This window comes from Rhinolophus sinicus, linkage group LG03, assembly GCF_036562045.2.
Source record: "Rhinolophus sinicus isolate RSC01 linkage group LG03, ASM3656204v1, whole genome shotgun sequence".
NCBI lineage: Eukaryota > Metazoa > Chordata > Mammalia > Chiroptera > Rhinolophidae > Rhinolophus > Rhinolophus sinicus.
The window spans coordinates 51549226-51568293 of NC_133753.1; positions in this window are offsets into that span (position 1 = coordinate 51549226).

The following is a 19068-nucleotide window of genomic DNA, read 5'->3' on the forward strand; positions in this document are numbered from 1 at the left end:
AACTCTGAAATATAAGAGGTAGGCTCCCTGTGAATCACACTCCTGCTCAGAAATAAAATGAGAAGGAGAATGGGCATAGGGTAATAATTTAAAAGTGTTTCTGTAGAGCTTATAGATAGCAGGAATCAGAATAAGATAAGACATAATTTGATGGTTCTTCAAAGCACTAAGTTCTTCAGACTTCATCCCTGCATGATCCTGACATAAAGGCAAGTAAAGATGGCATTACAGATGTCATTAATGAAACCAACACAGAGACACTCACCAGTCATTTGTCATAACTACATAGTTATGGTCTTTTTTTCCTCCAAAATATGTAGTGATGACAAATGACCAATGAGTACCTCTGTGTTATTGTCCATTGTACCTTTTCCTCCAAAACACCACCAATGCATTCATATTTATGATCTCATTCTTTTTCATGACATTTTAGATAATAAAGGACAAGAATATTATAGGGACCAAAGAACAGAAAGAAAGAGCGAAGGTACTAGACTGTAGTAAAACAGGAAGGCAGCCAAGAAAAGAGGATAATCAAAGAGATGTAAGAATAGGTGGGTTTTGCACTGAAAGGAATGTTATTTCAATAGGCAAGGGAGCAGGAAGAAGGCATTTCTGGGAAAAGGCGTAACTTGCAAAGGCACAAAGGTGAGGCCACGACATCCTTATGTGACAGTAAGGACATGGACGACAACAAGCATTACGCGCTGGCAGTGGGTCGGTTTGCAGAAGGCCTTGGGTGTCAGTCACTGTCCCATGGTCATGTAATACACACTAGGGTGTCCCCAGTGGCTTTTGAGCTGGAGGAAGCAGTGGTTAGAGCACACTGGTGTGGAGCAGAGTGGATGGGAGGAGAAACAGAGCAATTATGAGATGAGTGGTGTGGTACTGGTTTGGGTCGTGGGGATGGAGAAGAAGGAAACAAACCAATGGGAAAGTCACCAGATCTTGAATGAATATGAAAGGATGAAAGGTAAATGAGTAAGTTTTCAAGCCTAGTTGAGTAAGGAAATAGCAGTGCCACTGCCACAGAAGTTGAAACATGGAACAAAGATTTGAGGAAAGATCTTACCTTCAGGCTTTGGACGTGTAGATTTTTGGAGTGAGGGAGTGACATCCAGACAGAACTCTCCAGCAGGCGTTTGGAGATAGGGGCTCGGAACCTGGCTTAGGTGACTGAATTATGGCATCAACATAAGAGTGATGGCTTTATGTCCAAAGACTGCAATAAAAACACAACCAGAGCCAGGAGTAAGAGCTGGGCAAAAGAAATGGAGGCTGTAGTCAGAGAAACAGGAGGAAATCGCATCAGGTGTACACCATAGAACCCAGGGGAGAGCACACGGAGGGCAGGCAGCACAGAGGCTGAGAGAATGAGGATGGTTTGGGGAGCCCTTGCATTAGGTGACTGTGGATTTCCCTCTTCATCTGTGAAGTAGACACTGGAGGTATCTGAGTTGAGGGAGGTGTAAACAGCCACTGCCTCACATGAGCTTTACGCCAGGAGCCAGGGGGGCTTTCCCAGAGCTACCCCATGTTTAGTAACAGCCCTGCAGTCACCAGGCCTCTCCTGAGCTGTAGTGCAGACACATTACCACCTCAGTACCCACCTCAGAGCCCCATGGAAAGAGAGGACATGAGCCCACAATTAACACATGCCACATTAAATTAGAAGAAAATAGAGCTGGGTTAGTTTACTTAGGTCAGGGAGGAGGAAACTAGCCTTGAAATAAAGTGTTAAAGAGTGAGTAGAATTTGGAAAGATGTAAAGAGGAGAGATAGCAAGACTTCTGGGGGAAAAAATCTCCATGCAGAATTTGTTCGCGCCATATTGGCTGTATTCTTGGCGGGAGTAGCGGTGCAACTGCAACCAGAACAGAAATGCTCATTGCCAGTTACATGTATTTATATGGTCATTTATTAGGTTGCTAGGTTTTTTTGGTTGATTAATATCCCAGAAATATTTAAAGTCAGTCACAAGAATGCTTAAACTATAACAGGAACACTAAAAACAAAATCACATGAATTAAAAGTGCGAGTAGGACCAGCCTCATGGCTCAGGCCATTGGATCGCAGTGCTCCTAACACCGAGGTGGCCGTTTCAATTCCCACATGGACCAGTGAGCTGCGCCCTCTACAGCTAAAATTGTGAACAACGGCTCTCCCTGGAGCTGGGCTGCTGTGAGCAGCTGGAGGTCTGTGTGGGCTGCCAAGTGGCCGGCAGCCAGTGTGAGTGGCCGGCAGCCGGCGAGAGCTGCTGTGAGCCGCTGTGAGCAGCCGCCAACAAACAGCGACTGACTGCCTCAGCTGGGGGAGAGCCCAAGGCTCATAATACCAGCATGGGCCAGGGAGCTGTGTCCTACACAACTAGACTGAGAAACAACAGCTTGAACCGGAGTGTGTGGGGGGGAAGGCGGAAGAAGGGGGGAAAACGTGGGAGTAAAAGAAAGAAAAGAAAGGTGGGAAACTAATGCAGCCAGAATGAGGCTGGAAAAGACATTCCACAAAGTTCTGTCACTCTTCTTAGGGGTCCCTGTTCTCTGATGAGAGAAGAACTGACACTGTAGAACAGTGATCCTAAGAAATTAATCTCTCTTCTTCCCTCCCTTCCTCTCTCTCTTTCCCTCCCTCCATAGATGTTCACTCTGCCAGGCTCTGGCACAGGTGCTAGGATACAGAGCAAGCCAGACATAGCTCCCACCTTTGTGAAGCTTGGAGTCTAATATGGTCACTCATAGCCAAGAGTCAGTGGCTTTCTTTGCTGTCTCACTGTAACTCCTTGCCTGGCACACAGACATCCAGTTGATAGAAGGATCATGTAGAATCTTTCCCACAACCTCTCGGTTGGTAATCCAGAGTGACCACTTTGCCCACAGAAATAGCTGACTAGCAGCGTGGCAGAGTGAAAAGGACATTGCATCCGAGCCAGAAAAGTGATTGAAAGTCCTCACCTGGCGTCCCTTATTAGCCATTTACAAGCTGTGTGTCTTTGGGTAAGTCTCTTAACTTCCACGGGCCTCCACTTCCTCTGGAGGATCCAGGTGAGCCTTGCTGCCCTGCCTCCCTCACAAAGTTGTGTGAGGATTAAACCACATCGTGGATGACACATTTCTTCAGTTGGTCTAAGACATCATGTTGCACACATTCAACTCTAAACAACTACAAAAAGTAAAGCAAAATGGCTCTTTGTTGCTTTGCTGTTCAGTTCATAGCACATGAGAATTCTCCCCCAGCGTTGAGACCATCATGTAGACCCTGACTCCAGGATAGGTTTCCTGTGGGTTTCCAGGGAGCTGGACCTCATCAGAATTCCTCAAGCCAGCTAGGGACAAGGGGGATGAATGCAGCTTCGATTCTTCCCCAAGTTTTGGTCTTGTATATTCAACACGTTGTTCAGACGCTCTGTGGTGAGTACAAGACCCGCAGGCTCTGGCTGGGCTGTCCATGCCACACTGAATGGCTTACAAAACAACTCCTCAGTAGAGACCGGCTGGGAATGAGAGCATGGGAAATTCCACTCTGGAACGGCGTGAAGCCCTCTTCCTAAACATGTACACTTCTAATTCTCACTTGGTTATTGGCCAGATTAAAAGGAAGATCAGCTTGCCATTTAGCCTTTGATGTGAAACTGCTTGGATAATGTTTCCGTTGGCCATTTATCTATGTAGCAAGGAGGAACCTGAAACCAGCGTGGCCTGGGACCCATTCCTGCTGGAGCATGAGCTCCTCTTAATGGTTTCAAGGTCTTGGGGCCTTGATTTTTGTGTTGTTTGTTTCTCAAGAGTAGGTCCCTGTGCTTCTCCTTCTCATGAAGTGGATATTATTTATCAAGTGGGCTGGAGTTGCCTCATTACTTTTGCAACACGGTTTCCACAATCAGTTTGCAGAGCTGTGCAGCTGGTTTCATATTTTATACAGGGTGCCAAAAAAGTGTATACACATTTTAAGAAAGGAAAACTGTATTAAAATTGTAATACTCAATATATACCAATAACAAAAGACTAATACAAGTCACGTTTGACTTCTGCAATTACAAGAGGTGCTCAAAGTGGTTACCATCAGCATCCAGACACTTCTGATTATGGCAAACTACTGCTTGAGCAACGTTGACCAAAGTGTCCACTTACATACATTCTTTTGGCACCCCGGTATAGTCTGAGCAGGATAAAAAGTGAACCAGCCCCAGCAGTCTCGAGCTGCAAAGAGTAGAGACCCCTCTAACCCCAATCCCATCTGGAGCCAAACACGGTGATTCTAGGACCCAGGGAAGACCTCTCTTTCCAATTCCAAGCAGGTATGTCCAATTTATGGAAGGATAATGTAGGACCTTTACCAGTTCCTCTTGGTTGGTAACCTAGAGTAGTAACCCTCAAGTCTCTCATTAGGGTAGCCGAGTAGCAAAGAACAAGAACCCATAGTCCTGCTCTAGCCAGAATTTGGCAAATCCACAGGAAGTGTCTGTTTGTTAAACAGCTGAGATCCCAGTCTCCATTTCCCAAGTTAGGTTCATTCATAAACAACACAGGATTCATGTAAAATTGAATAAATTCCAGATGCCACTTGTTAATACAATTAGCTCATGCTCCCTAGTGGCCCTGAGGGAGGTGTAATGACCACAAACACTCTCAGAGCCTGCAGCTATGTCCACTCCCAGCCCCTAATTACATGTGCTAAAAAAATGCTGTGCCCTGCCAAGGGGAGGTGGGAGCAGGAGCTTGTCAGGCAAAGGCTGGGGACCGTGTGTGTAAGGTTGTCCACCCATCACATGTCTAGTCTTTTAGGTTTCGATCCAACACACTCTAATTCCAGAAAGGGAAGCCTGCTGGTAACATAAAGACTTTCTTCAATGGGCAAAGGAGCAGAATTTAGAAATATTTCACTATTTATTCACTATTTGTGTGTCATTGGAAAATTAGCCTTCTATACCCTCAGTTTCCTCACCTGTAAAATGGGGTGATAAAATGACCTACCTCAAACAGTTGTCATAAGAAAATGCATATAAAGTGTATCATGCAGTGACTCTAGTCCCACTCCCTGCACAAGAACACAGGATATGGTGAGGTCAAAAAAGAACACCAACGGAGCCATGGATGGGGGAGTTATAACCCTATACTCTCGCTGGCAGCTGGGTTGGAGACACAGGAAGCAGGAGCCACACCATCCGCAACCTGCTGTCCACTTCTCTGCCAACCAACCCCACTTGCTAACTGCAATCCGCGCTTGCTAGCTCAGCCACAACAGTTGTATCAGTGGCTAATGGCTAACCAGTAACAGCTGACGGCCATCTACTACCAGAGCCAGCACCTTTTCACGTGAGGCTGAGAGCCTGGAAACTGTTCTTTGGGACTCTGTCCCCACATTATTATTGTTATTATATTGTTGTTATTGTTATTACCTAGCTTGAAGAACATAGGGGACTTTTTGCCTGCGGGGGAGAGGGAATCACTTGTCTGGTTTGAATATTTAAATGGAAGCCCAGCAGAGATTCTCAGGAAAGGGATGGTAACACCTACGGAAAGAGTCACACTGGGGAAAGACATCTCCTTTCCCCAAAGCTACAAAATGACACTATCTGCAATCTTTTGGCTCTTTCAGAAGGGCGGGGCCGCTCAGAACTTGAAAACAGGAACATTCTCCCAAGTAAAATCAGCTAAGCCTGCAGAACCACAGAGAGCAAAGCTGAAAAGTGCCCAGAACACATTTGCCTGTTGCCAGTTGGTCCCATTTCTTCGTTCTCACAAGAAACTATTACTTCTTACAAACTAGTTACAAGGCCTGCCCGCAAGAAGAATCAATAATCTGTAAAACCTGGGGAAAATAAAACCACCCTGGAAACTCACTCAATCCCAAGGTCTCAGCGTGGGTTATGATGACTCAGGATTCTGATATGGCTTTGAAAGGGAAAAAATTTCCCTTTCAAAGATAACAAATAATTAATGTGCAAAGCCAAATACATATTGGAAACACTTGTCTTTTTTTCCCTTTTTTTTTCCGTTTACCCTCAGCAATATCACGGGCTTTGTAATACATAAGCTTGTCAGGAATTCTTTTCGGGAAACTAAACTACAGTGTTAGTCTTGTCTATTCAACACATTGTTCAGAAATGTTTTGGTAACCTTTAAAGCCCTGCTCTAGGAGACAGGTTCCCATACTCTCCAATTAAATTCTTTCCTATTTTGAAAGTCATTAAGATTTGGGGAGATGTACTTATACGTGGGTTTGAGTCACACATCCGTGTCCTCAGCTGAGGAGGCAGGAAGGTCCATGCTTGTGAGGAAAACGTTCCACAGAGCCATCAAACTGTGCTGGGCTAGGCCCTCCCTGGTTAGGAAGGAAAGCCTGGGGCTGTTGGACACATCTGCCCACTAGGGAGGGCTCAGGGGTGGGTGGATGCCGGGAAGTGAATAGACAGACATAAAGTGATAAGGGCACAGGACCCACTCAATGGGAAGGCTGGGACAAACCCTGAGGCAGGGAGTTGGTCTTCAATGCCCTAACCTGCCAGATATGGCCCTCCCACCCCTATCCAAACCTAGGGGACTGGAACAGATATTTATACACCCATGTTAATAGAGGTGTTATTCACAATAAAGATGGAAGCAACCCAAGTGTGCATCAGTGGATGAATGGAGAAACAACGTGGTGTATACAAACAATGGACTATTATTCAGCCTTCAAAAAGAAATTCTGACACATGCTAGGACATCGATGAAGACATAATGAAGACATTATGCGACATGAAATAAGCCAGACACAAAAGGACAAATACTGCATCCTTCCACTTATATGAGCTACCTGGAATAGTCAAATCAATAGAGACAGGAAGTAGAATGGTGGATGCTGGGGTGGAGGGAGGGGGGAGTGAGGAGTTATTTAATGGATTCGGGGTTTCAGTGGGGGAGGACGAAAAGGTTCCTGAGATGGATGGTGCTGATGGTTGCACAATAATGCACTTAATGCCACAAAACTTTTCACTTAAAAATGGCTAAAATGGTACATTTTATGTTATGCATATTTTATCACAATTTAAAGAAAAATTGTTCGTAAAAAGATTTGATCAATTCACAGATACTCAGCGATATATGGCTGATAAGACTTAGCCGATTGCCTTTCTCAGGAACACTGCCTTTTAGCAGGAGAAAAGCCTCAGATCCAGGCTCCGATCCCAGCTGGTACAGGGGGACTTGCAAGGGAAAGAAATATACAGCATCTCTTCTTGACCATCCCTTTCTCAGGTACATAACTGGCTTTGCGACCTCAGCAAGAGCAGAACTCACGGGAGATTGGTCATGTTCGTGCTAACAACATCTTCCCATGCTGGGTCTTCTCCAATGCTAACCAGCTTTTTTTCGATCTTTAACTTTTGTTTGGTTTCAGTTTCTTGTAGTCAAGCCCAAGCTCTTCTTCCTTATGAGATAGACTGACATTTGCCCTAAATGATTTCCTTTGCTCCCACCTAATCCTGAAAAGGCTGAAACCGTGCTGCTGGTGCTCAGAGCTGCAAAAATGTCTATGTAACTGGGAACTGTTTTCCAAAAGGACAATTCAATCTTCCAGTGCCTATCATTGAAAATATAGGCTTAAACAGAAAAGAAAGATTTAGACAGGGATTGTATAATATAATTTTAAGAGTTAAGGGGGACCTTTAAGATTATTCGGTCTAATGCCCTCGTTCTACAGATGCAGACAACGAGCCCCAAAGAGCAATGACTTTCACATAGTAAACCTTTCAACCTAGGTCTTGGGGCTTAAGTCCAGTGCTTTTCCTCCACTGCCTCCTGGGATAGAATTTTGGGGAAATTTTTATACTGAACCTCCCATATTACTTTACAGAAGTAAAACAGTCATTAGTTGCAAATGTTTCCAGGAGGGTTCAAGCAGTGTCTTTTAACAGAGCAAATTAGCCCATTAGTACCCACTAAACACATCATCACTCAGTTTACCAGATTAGCTTAAGGAAAGCAGGGTTTGAAGGGCAAGGGATCTGAGAGAAACATCTTTCTTGTGTCAAGATGTGGAATTGAGAGGGAACGATTCTGGGAGCCATAGTGGGGAGAAGGGGAGGGTATCATGGTTTCGAGATCTGGGCTCTGGAAACCTAGATTTTACTTGCCGTTCTGTTTCTACGCAATGGTGTGATTTGGACCCATCCCTGCCCTTCTCAGAGCTGTTTTCTTCTCTGTAAAACAGGAGTCCTCCCTTTGTGGACAGAAGGGTTGTCCTCAAGGGCAGGCAGGGAAACTTGAACCTGGCATCCGAATCCCTTCAGAGAATTGGTTAAAAACACTTTTTTAAGCACCCGTGCCTGTCTGGATATTTTGATTCAGCTGGACTGGGAAACTGTATTTGTGCTTCATCTTATTTTAAATGGAAATTATTTTGGTTGTTTTTGAATAGTTAATTACATTTTGAATACATTTTGAATAGTTAATTACATAGGTTCAAAACTCAAAAGCCCAACAAAGGTAGCGGTGGGAGGGAGGGATTTGTATGTTGGAAGATTTCCTTCAATTGCATTATCCTTGTCTCCCAGCCCTCTTTCCAGAAGCAGATCCCATGTCAGTTTCTTGGTATCTTTCCAAAGATGTCATCAACAGTTTTAGCATGTAGCCCAAGTGTTTGTGGTGCAGCTGGTCTCAAGACAGGCATTTGGGTGTCTACTCTAGAGTTTCCTTATCCTGCAGATGAGGGAACGAAGCCTTAGAGACGCAAAACTCCGCCTCACAGAGTGTTTGGGCCATGACAGCAGCTCTGCTGTACCGTGCTCTTCGCTCTCTGCTTGATGTGCCAAGGCCCCAAACCTGTGTTTGCTGTTATCATTGTCTTGCTGAAGGCCACTGCCATCGGGGACTGCAGGGCAGTGGTGTGTCCACCTCCAGACCATCTCTCCTCTCCTGTGGAGGGGACAGCTGTCACCTCCCCCCCCTGCCCCCCTCCCGCATGACACAGCGTCAGGAAGGGCTTCTGTGCTCAGAGTGCAGCGATGCCAGGATTGCTGGATTGCTGGCTGAATGACGGTGGGATCCCGAAGCCAGGCCTCAGAAGGAAGCTTGGCAAAGTGAAAAATGCTCCCCAGGCTCCCGGGAAAGTGCAAGCTCCACCGTGGGTATTACGTCTTCACCTCCCCTCTCTGTTGTTTGCGGCATCAAAACTTTAAATGTAGGGATTGTTTCTCAAAGTTGACTGATTTCCTCTCTGAAAAACCTTCCCGGAAAAGGAGCTGGGAATTCTAGAGAATAAAGAGCCTTCTTTTCTGATACTTGAGTCAGTAATGGCCTTAAAAATCATCTAGAAATGGTCACAGCAACCTTCCTTTCCACATACCCCTACCCTTGGCTCATAAATAACAGCGAAGCTTCACCACGGGTCTGTTTTTAGACAAATTATCTTTTCAACACTTGGATCAGTTTACTTCATAGCTTGGTTGTTTCCTGTTTCTCAGCATCCAATTGGCTGGCCTCGGAGCTGGCCATGAGTCTGGGCTTTGTGTGAGAGCCTATGAAGAATTCCTTTGCGTTACTTAAAATCCGATGTTCCTCCCTCTAGAGCTCCCTTGGGGGGTGGGGAGGGCATGTGGCGGGAGGGGCCCTTGACTAGCAGTCCAGGCACCTGGGTTCTGGTCCCAGCTGTGTGCTGACTCCAGGCCCTGGGGGCCAGCTTCCTTTCCACATGCTGGTGCCTCATTCATTCGTGCAGTTTCTTCCCATTACGTTGTTCCACTTAATCTCACCATTCCCCTGAGGGAGATGCACAAGGAATCCTAATCCATTGACAGCAATGAGATTGGAGAGGAATGTGGAAGCGGCAGTGCAGGGACTAGAGCGCAGCCTTCTTCCAGGTCCCAGGGTGGACCATCAGAAGAGATGATGGTCTCTGCCCCCAGCCTCTGCCCCACCACACGTCTCCATGTCCACTTCCCACCTTCCACTCACTTCCTCCTTCGGCCCCAATTTATCCCTTTGATATTATTCCCACTCTCTCCTCACTGGTACCTACCCCCTCTCTCCAGAGCCCAGCCCTGCTCCCCCTGACTCCCCCTTTCCTTCTGTCATTCCTTCATACTTTCCGCAGTTCAACTACCCCATGCTCGGTGTCAGTCCGACGTGATGAGAATACCTCATGAGTAAGAAGTGTAGATCCTCTGGAGCTCACAGTCTAAGGTGGAAGACAGAACTAAATCAATCACTCTAACAGTGCTGTACGAGGAAGAGGAAAAGCTGCAGTGGGAAGGCACAGAAAGGAAGTGATCAGGAGGGGAAAAAGTTCTGGGGTGAGTTTGGGGGAAAATTTATGGAGAAGGTACCATTTGAGGTTTTTTTTAATACCACCCTGCTTCCAAAGAGGAGTTTAGAAGGACAAGTATAGGGCAGGGATCAGAGAGTGAGAACATTATGACTTATTATGTAGCCCACAACATATCAGGCATTTTTACTTGCCTGGTGGCACACAGCTAGAAAATTCAGAGGCATGTCCAAAACCCAGAATCTTACTTAACTTCATTCTAACTCCCTCTGGGACAGTAACTTCTAGGGGAAAAAATTGCAGATAAAAGCAACAAAAGAAAACCCGAAGTGCATGGAATCAACCGCAAGGGGACATGTTTGTCCATCAAGCAGGGGTAGATGTAAGCAGGTGTGTGTAAGCAAAGTGCTGAGGTACTGCAGGAAGGGAGGGGAAGGGAACCAGGAATCAATGGCAACAAATAGAAATGACAACTGCACAGCTCTCCTCTGAAATTCTAAAGGGACCTTGCAGGGAGGTGGATGGGCCATGCTCTGGAAGAGGAGCTCTTGAAGATAAGCTCAATACCAGGGTCCACTTCTCCTTTGCTCTGTGACCTTAAGACCCTGATTTCCATCAAGGCGTCTCTAGTGTGCCGGGATGGCAAGTGGACTGAAAGCTGCTCTGCTGGGATCCAGGAGGAGCAGTGAATGGTCAGGAAGAGGGAACCTACAGCAGGGCAGGATCTACTCACACAACTCTTAGTCCAGGGTCCAGGGTGGGGATATATTGGTGGAAAGATGTTCCCACGGACACTGAAGAACACAGATCCTTCCATGGGTGGCAACATCAGGCAAGTAGAACCCTGCCCACTACAGACACAACCTTTCACTCTGTCAGTTCCCAGGACCTCCAGTGGGTTCTGGTGTAGCACTGTGAGCAAGCCTTGGCTCCTGCCTTCAAGGGGTTTGTAGTTGGATTTATACTTCCTGGGCCTGCTTGCATATCATCACACCAAATGACATTAGTGGAAATAGGAAAACTTGAGAGTTGAAACTAAAGATGTCATACTCATTGTCTATTATAAGAATGACCTCGTGTTATAAAAATGACCCCTGCATTTGGCCAAGTGGGACTGTTAGAAGAGACAAAGTCAAGCATGGTAGTAAGACCGGGTCTGGGATGAGACAGGCAGCCTTCAATCCTGGCTCTGCCATTTATGTGTGACTGGGGCAAGATGCTCGTCCTTCTCACCACATGTTGCTCTCCTCTAAAACTGAAGGAGGCAGTAAACTCGGAGTTTGCAGTGCTATGAAGGTTACTGACAATACATGCCGTGGTTTAGAGCATAGTAAGCATTCAATAAATGGGGTTTTTGTTTGTAAAGTATGCACCCAACAGACTAGGAGAAAATATCTGCCATATATGTAACAGATAAATTATCAGTACTCAGAATATATAAAGAGCTCCTAGACATCGATAAGAAAAAGACAAGCCAGTAGAAAACTGGACAAAGAATATGAATAGGTAATTCACAGAAGAATGAATATAAGAGACAAGTTTAGGGAGCACATGAAAAGATCCTCGTGTTTACTATGAATCATAGAAGTGCAGACTCACAATGAAAGTTTCAATTTTTATAAGAATGTGTTCATACGTCATTTTAAATGGGTAAGTTAAGTGAATAAAAATTGAACACACATATAATAATTTGTCTCAGCATAGGCTGTCATTGAAATTTCCTGCTCTGACCCAGATCACCTGGCTGCGTACCTGAGTTTCACCACTTCCTCTGTGTGAGCTTAACCAAGTCACCTAACCTCTCCTGCCTTAGTTTCCTCATCCTTGATAAACATGCTGGTACTCACCATGGGCACTTATTGTGAAGATAGATGAGCCAGTACATGCGAGGGACTTCGTGCCTGGCATGTGGAAAGGGTCCACAATGTAGCTTTTAGTATCATCACCCTCCTTCCTACAATAGTCAGCAAAAATCATCCCATTTTGGAGTTGGGAAGGCCCACATTTAGCCCAACGTCATTCTACAGATAAGGGAACTAAGGCCAGAGAGAGTCAATGACTTGTCTAAGTGACACAGTTAGTGAGCTTTACACTCCCAGTTGGATTCTGGTTCCCAAGACTGCCTGGCTCTAATAATACAAAATCAAATTCTCTGAGGCATAAAAACGTTCAGACTCAGCTTCATTTCTGTCCCTGTAAAATGTTAATGTCTCTTTCTTTATACACATCTTACCAGACTTGCTTAGTAAAAGTACAACTTCAATAAAAGCTGAACTCACGGCATGAGTATTTTGCTTGAGGGCAGAGGCAAAATGAATCCTGGTTGTAGTGATTCTCTTGTTCCCAATCAATGCTCCAAAGAAATAAATCACTAACAACTAACATTTGTATTTCAAAGCCCTTTCACGTATTCTCATTCCGTCCCCAAGGCTTGGTGATGCAGGTACCGTCATTGTCCCCAAATTACAGAGGGGGAAACTGAGACTCAGACAGTTTAAGTAGTTTGCTTAAGAGTTTTAGAGAGGATTTAACTTTCTACTAAATTAAATGGCAACCTTAAAATTAATTAAAAAAAAAAGCTATGAAAAGAATCTAGAATTCTTTTTGTGTGTGTGAAGTTGGCATAAAGACAGATTAAAACATCCTCTATGAGAACATATATTCATGTAGTAACCACACGCATCTCAGATATTCTCTAACAGAACAATTTTCAAATATTTAACTGACAGAGTATACATCCTGATGTTTGTTTCAGAAAATATAGTTACCATTCCTACGGAGAAATGTTTTCATTCAAGCTATATTAATGGTCAAATGTATCATTATGAAACAGTGATCAGAATTTCTAACTTCTATACTTTTATCCTAGTTTTGGGTGTCAAAGAAACATAAGTCAATAAATAGAGCCCAGTAACCTTTTAAGAAATGTTTCAAAAACTCATCCACACATGCCACGAAGCATGTGAGGGACCCCTTCATGGGGCACGATCTGTCTGCCTAGAGGCCTGGGAGTAGCTGGAGATGATATAGAAATGGTAAAGGAAACACTCCTCTCTGTGGGAGTCAGTGCCCATCGGCCCCAGAAGGATGCCTGGGAACAAAGGTGTTCAGCTCTCAAACGTGGGGCTTATAGCTGCAGAAATGTGTTGATTGATCCCATTCTGTCCAGTCAGCCCCCCGACCACCTAAAAGTTTGCATAACTAGAGCTAAGTGCTTAACTCTAATGCCCAAAGTTAATAAAAGGAGGTTCATTAGAGTGGGGTGGGTATGTCCAAGGAGACAAACTGTTGAGAAAAGTGAGAAGAGGAAGGGGCTTAGAAAACAAAGGAGTAACTTCTGAATGGAAAGTTCCTTTGTCTTGAGAGGAGAGAAAAGCCTTCCTGAGCTTCCCGGAGGTAAGGTCTAAGCCTGGGAGGAGAGTCCTGCTGGAAAAGGGAAACCTTATCTCCTGGGAAGGAGGACTGTGCAGTCTGGAGAATATTTTAATGAACTTCTACCTTTGGGTGGACAGGTGGTGAAGTGCAAAATGCAAACAGAGCAACAAAGAAATGCAAATGGAACGCCTGTTTGCCCAATGGAGCCCACCCGGGGAAGAACTCCTGTCCAGGATGCTGCTTTGAAGGTGATGGATGGAGCATGCGCTCCTCACGGCCAGCTTTCAGTCTCCCACTGCCTCCTGGAGGACCTCGGGGGATCGAATTCTCACCATAGCATCTGAGCATTTTTGTTATTCTGCTACGGACCTACCATCTTTTAAATGCAGCCAGGAGAGTGTTCGTGGCATATCTTCCTTTCTCGGTGTCTGAGGGTTTGTATCGATGGTTGAGCACACTCATTGGTACACAGAATTTACTTTCAACATCCCTCCCTAACTTTAGAACTCTTTATCGACGAGGCCAGTGATGTCAGGGAATATCTCTTTGTATGCCAAAAAACTTTTGAAAAATTCTCCACTATAAGAAATAACTCAGATAAATCTGTGACAATAACTAGTGAGTGCCACCAACAAAAATTAATATTTTTAAAGCTTGTTCATGAAATGAACTCTTTTTGGGGCTGATGGAGAACCCAGCCGTTGTTGCCATGGCTTGGACCCCAAATACCAGGGTAATGTCTGCCCTCAGAGCAGCCATCACAGAAAAATTGCCAGGAAAGAAAAGGAAAGAATATAGCACCAGTGGCCTTGAGGAAAAACTTCTTATGCTACCACTGAAGGAATCTCAATTCCTTAAGGAAATAGGATATACACTGTTAGCAGAATGCTCACCAAATTAGCAGCGAAAGTTACAACATCTCTAGAAAGGAAAGCTCACATGGCAAGATCTCCTGTTGGTAGCCCTCTATTACAGACGTACCCACTATGAGCTGAAGTGGACAGGAATATGAGAGAGGCTTGCAGCTACTAACATGTGTTATGGAGCTCATTCAGTAGGCCTTAGCTTCAGATATATGGGATGAAGGTAAATTATAAGAAAGAAAGAGGGAAAGAGAAGGAGGGAGGAAAAGAGAAGGAAGAGGGAAGGAAGGAAGGAAGGAAGGTAGGATGGAAGGAAGGGAAAAAGGAAGGAAGGGAAAAAGGAAGGAAGAAAAGAAAGGAGGGAGGGAGGAAGATGGAAGGCAGAAATGAAGAAGACACTGACAGCATACCCTTTGTCACCACCGCTCTGTGTGGGAATCCATGGGGTCTCCTCAAAGCGAAGCAATAGAATCATGAGCTCTTCTCTGCTACGGAAGGAACTGGTCTGATCTGATGGACAAGGTGAGCACAAAGTGGAGAGTAGACAGAGGGAATGAATCTCATTGACACTGTTCTTGAGAATCTAACAAAGGGAAAGTTAGAGCATGTACTGGCCATTCAGATACTTCCTGGACCTTGAACATGGTACCGGGAAAGGGCGTCTTGTAAAATTACTGATTTGGGGAGGTTAGGGAGAAACTTGGAGAGCCTGAAAAGAGGAATACTGTATGCAATGACAGAGTTAAATTGTCAAGATTAAGGAAGCACATGTCAAAGGCACAATTGATTCCCTCGTTCCAGAATTAACCATTCACAATTGGGAAAGGAGGGCCATGGCATTGATGTGTTATCACGACCCAGTTTTCAGAGCCAGCTCAGCCACTACCATCTCTATGGCATCAGATAGGACAGAACCACTCTGGGCTTTGGTGCCTGATCTGTAAGCACAGGATGGGATAAGGGCCTTGCTAAGACTCATTTCACCTGGAAGAACCAGTGATTCCAGTATTCACCTCTGTGCAATTCTAGATACAGTAAATATCTGGGCTAGGAGTGAAACATTGCAAATTTGTTGAGGTCATGAAATGATCTCCTGAACACTTGGATTCATGCTACTTAGTATTCCACCTCTTAATAGCAGCAGTTTTTCTGCTGTTTCGTAGTTAATTGTTTTTCCTTTGCAGAAATTTATTTTATAACAAGAAGTCAAGGAACTAAAAAAAAAAAAAAATGGCAGAAATACAAATCTCTAGCTATCAAGTCCAACTTATAACTAAAAGAAAAATGAAGATGAAGACTCAGCCACTTTTTTCAAAATTAAATTACTTTCTTTGTCTAGATGGGAATAGTACATTCAGTTAGAGCGATTTTTTTAACCCCCCCCCCATTTTTGTGGACAAAGTAATTTAAATATTTAAAATATTCTTTAAAATCTATTATACATATCTGATGACAAAGAAGGAAGTCTAAAATGCATAATGATTCATATGAAAGGAAACAATTTGATGTCCAGTGGTCACCTGCTGCCTTGGAGATGAGCCATCTCCCAATAACTGGCTATGTGTCTGCTTGATCCAACTTTCCAAATAAAAGGGTCCAGCCATCACAGGGAGTTCTAAGGTAATTGCACCCCCATTCACTCTTGAGGAGTTTCCCCAGTGAGTTTATCCATCAGTCAGGCCTCTGATCTACAACTTGGAGAACAGGATGAGGTATCTGGTTTCCGCTGACCTTGTGGAAAAGGCCCTCGCATTTCGAGGCCTGGGCCAGATCTGTCCCAGATGAAGAAGACGGTGTAGCTTTAAAGACTTAGTCCTTCCCACCCTGATCTGAGAAAAACTTCAGGATTCGTGAGAGCAGAGGCTGCCAAGGACTGGTTTTACTTACGCCATTCCACTGCTCTTGCACAATAGAATAACTCCGGAGTAATCTGTGACAAATCACTTACATATGAAGAGGCTGTTGACTGCCCATAAGCACCAAACTCAAGCTTTCTGAGTGGCAAATACATTTTTATTTAGCCTGTGGCTCTTGCCATAGAACACCAGCATGTAGGGCATTGCTTCATACCTTTTAGGTCTCTGCACAGAGCTTCACCCTAAAGAATGATGAAGGTGTTACCCTATGTTACACCCATGCAAGGTGAGGGATGGAGTGGGGGTGAACCCCAAACCCATCTTTGCATTCAAATCAGTTGGGGCTTTGCAAAACTACAGATTTCCAGGGGCCCCCCAGACACACCCAACCAGTATCTATTTGAGCAGGCTGTGGGAACAGCACTCATGAAATTCTCCTTTTGAGATCCACATGCCACCTGCCCTACTCTAATCCTTGGGTTCGTGTTTGAGTTCCCCTGGACCATATTACCACTCCCCGTGTAGTAACTGCCCAGAAAATAATTGGTTTCATCTAGAACTCTGGCTAAGCCCAAGAAATATTTCTAACAAGAGGCTTTCTGTGGAAGTTATTCATTTTAACTTGGCTGAAGTTTTTGCTGTTGATTTTAACCACACACAGATTTAATTCTCATTTGTAATCAGACTAGTAAAAATTAAAAGTTAAATCGATTTCTATTTTTAGGTTATATGATGGCTGATGAGAAAAATTCAGAACAGAATACAAACACACACACACACACACACACACACACACACACACAGAGGGTGCCAAAAAAAAGTATACACATTTTAAGAAAGAAAATAACTGTATTAAACTCCTAATACTCAATATGTACCAATAACAAAAGATGAATACAAGTCACGTTTCACTTCTGCAATTACAAGAGGTGCTCAAAGTGGTTACCATCAGCGTCCAGACACTTCTGATGACGACGAACTACTGCTTGAGCAACGTTGACTAAAGTGTCCACTTGTATACATTTTTTGGCACCCCTGTATACATACACACACATATCAATGAATATTAGTCAAGTAGAACAATTAAAATGTCTATCACATTTTGGTTTTGGGGCTGTAAACCTAATATAGTGTTTCTCCAAAATAGCTGTGGTTAACCCACTGAACTGGAATAGATATTCATGAAAAAATAATGGAAATATGCCTCTACTTGCAGTTTATACTGTTTCTTTTTGATTGAAAGAATAGCTCCGAATCCTGCTCCTTTGAATAACAACGGTTTTGTCAACACCATTCCAGTCCTTTTCACTAAACCAATGAGAAGAGCAGAATAAAGGAAGTGTAGGGGGCTCATTGCCCTGGATTGATTTGCTGGCAGAGGTTTTGTTAAAACCTTGTACTGAACCAACATCTTTTCCAAAACTCTTCAGAGTTCAGTAAAACTGTTTGTTTGAATAATAACTTCAATTTAAGAAAAGCATTTTTTCTTGTTTGCTTTAAGATATTTTACATACCACCCATTTCCCTAACTTGAGAAGAATCAGAAGTCGCCATACCACCTCATGAGGCGTGAATACCCTCTCTACAGTTGTTGGAAAGCTCATAAAAATTTGTAGGAGAACACAGTCAGCAAACTGAGCAAAGACAAGATGAAGAGCCATCTTGTATACAAGCCCAATCCAAACTTAGAGGTTCATTCATCCTTTTACACAACGTTTCTCAAGTGCCTTCTATGTACCAAACACCAAGACTAGAGATTTATAGAGATTAACACACAGTTCCCACAGCTTAGAAACCCTCAGGGAGAATGACACATCTTAAATAATTACAATACCATTGGATAATTCAAATACAGTGTGATCTGAATATACAGAGCAATTCATGAGTTGGGCATTGCAGGATGCATAGGAGTTCAATAGGTAAGGAAGGGAAGGACATTTTCCTCACTTCCCAAATATTAAAAGCACAGAGGTTGAGAGAGGAAACGTCATGTGTGGGCAATGGTCAGTGGTTCAGTATGGCTGGAATACTGGACTATGAAATGTGGTTCACCTGAGGCTGCAGGTCTTAGCAGAGTTCAGGTCATGAAGGGTAGTAACTCATGCTCAGAATTCAGATGTTATCCTTCAAAGGATGGAGTAGCCTTTGAAGGATAAGATTTTTGATGGCAGGATGGAGGAGGAAGATGAGACTAGAGGCATGGAGAGCAGGTAGAAGGCTTTGATGGAGTCAAAGGTGAGTGGTAATCGGCACCTGAACCAAAACTGTGACAGAGAAGAAGGAGAGAAGTCAGATATGAGACCTCTTTGAAGGACACACTTGATAGAATTTGCTTGGATGAAGATGACCAAATGGACTTCATTCTTGGAAGTAAGAGGAACAATAACCTACTCGAGGGCTAATACTTCAACACCTTGTTTTCTTTCCTCTCTCCTTGCCACTATGTTGCTCTTATTTTTTTAGATCCTTTTCCTGTTCTCTCGTTCCTACTTCTTTTTACTTTTCATCCAATAAGAATTGAAATATCACCGCCACCATCCACATGGGCCTCTGTCACCATAAAATGTCCTACAAATTGTAAGAGCTCAGGCCACAGACAGAAGCTGGTGAGGCAGTGGACCCCTGCTGCTCATCATTTCTCATCCATAAAAACAATAGCAAAACCATTGCATACTGCTTCACAGTGCCATTTTTATTTTCACATCTATGTTTCCTTCGAGCCTTATAACCAC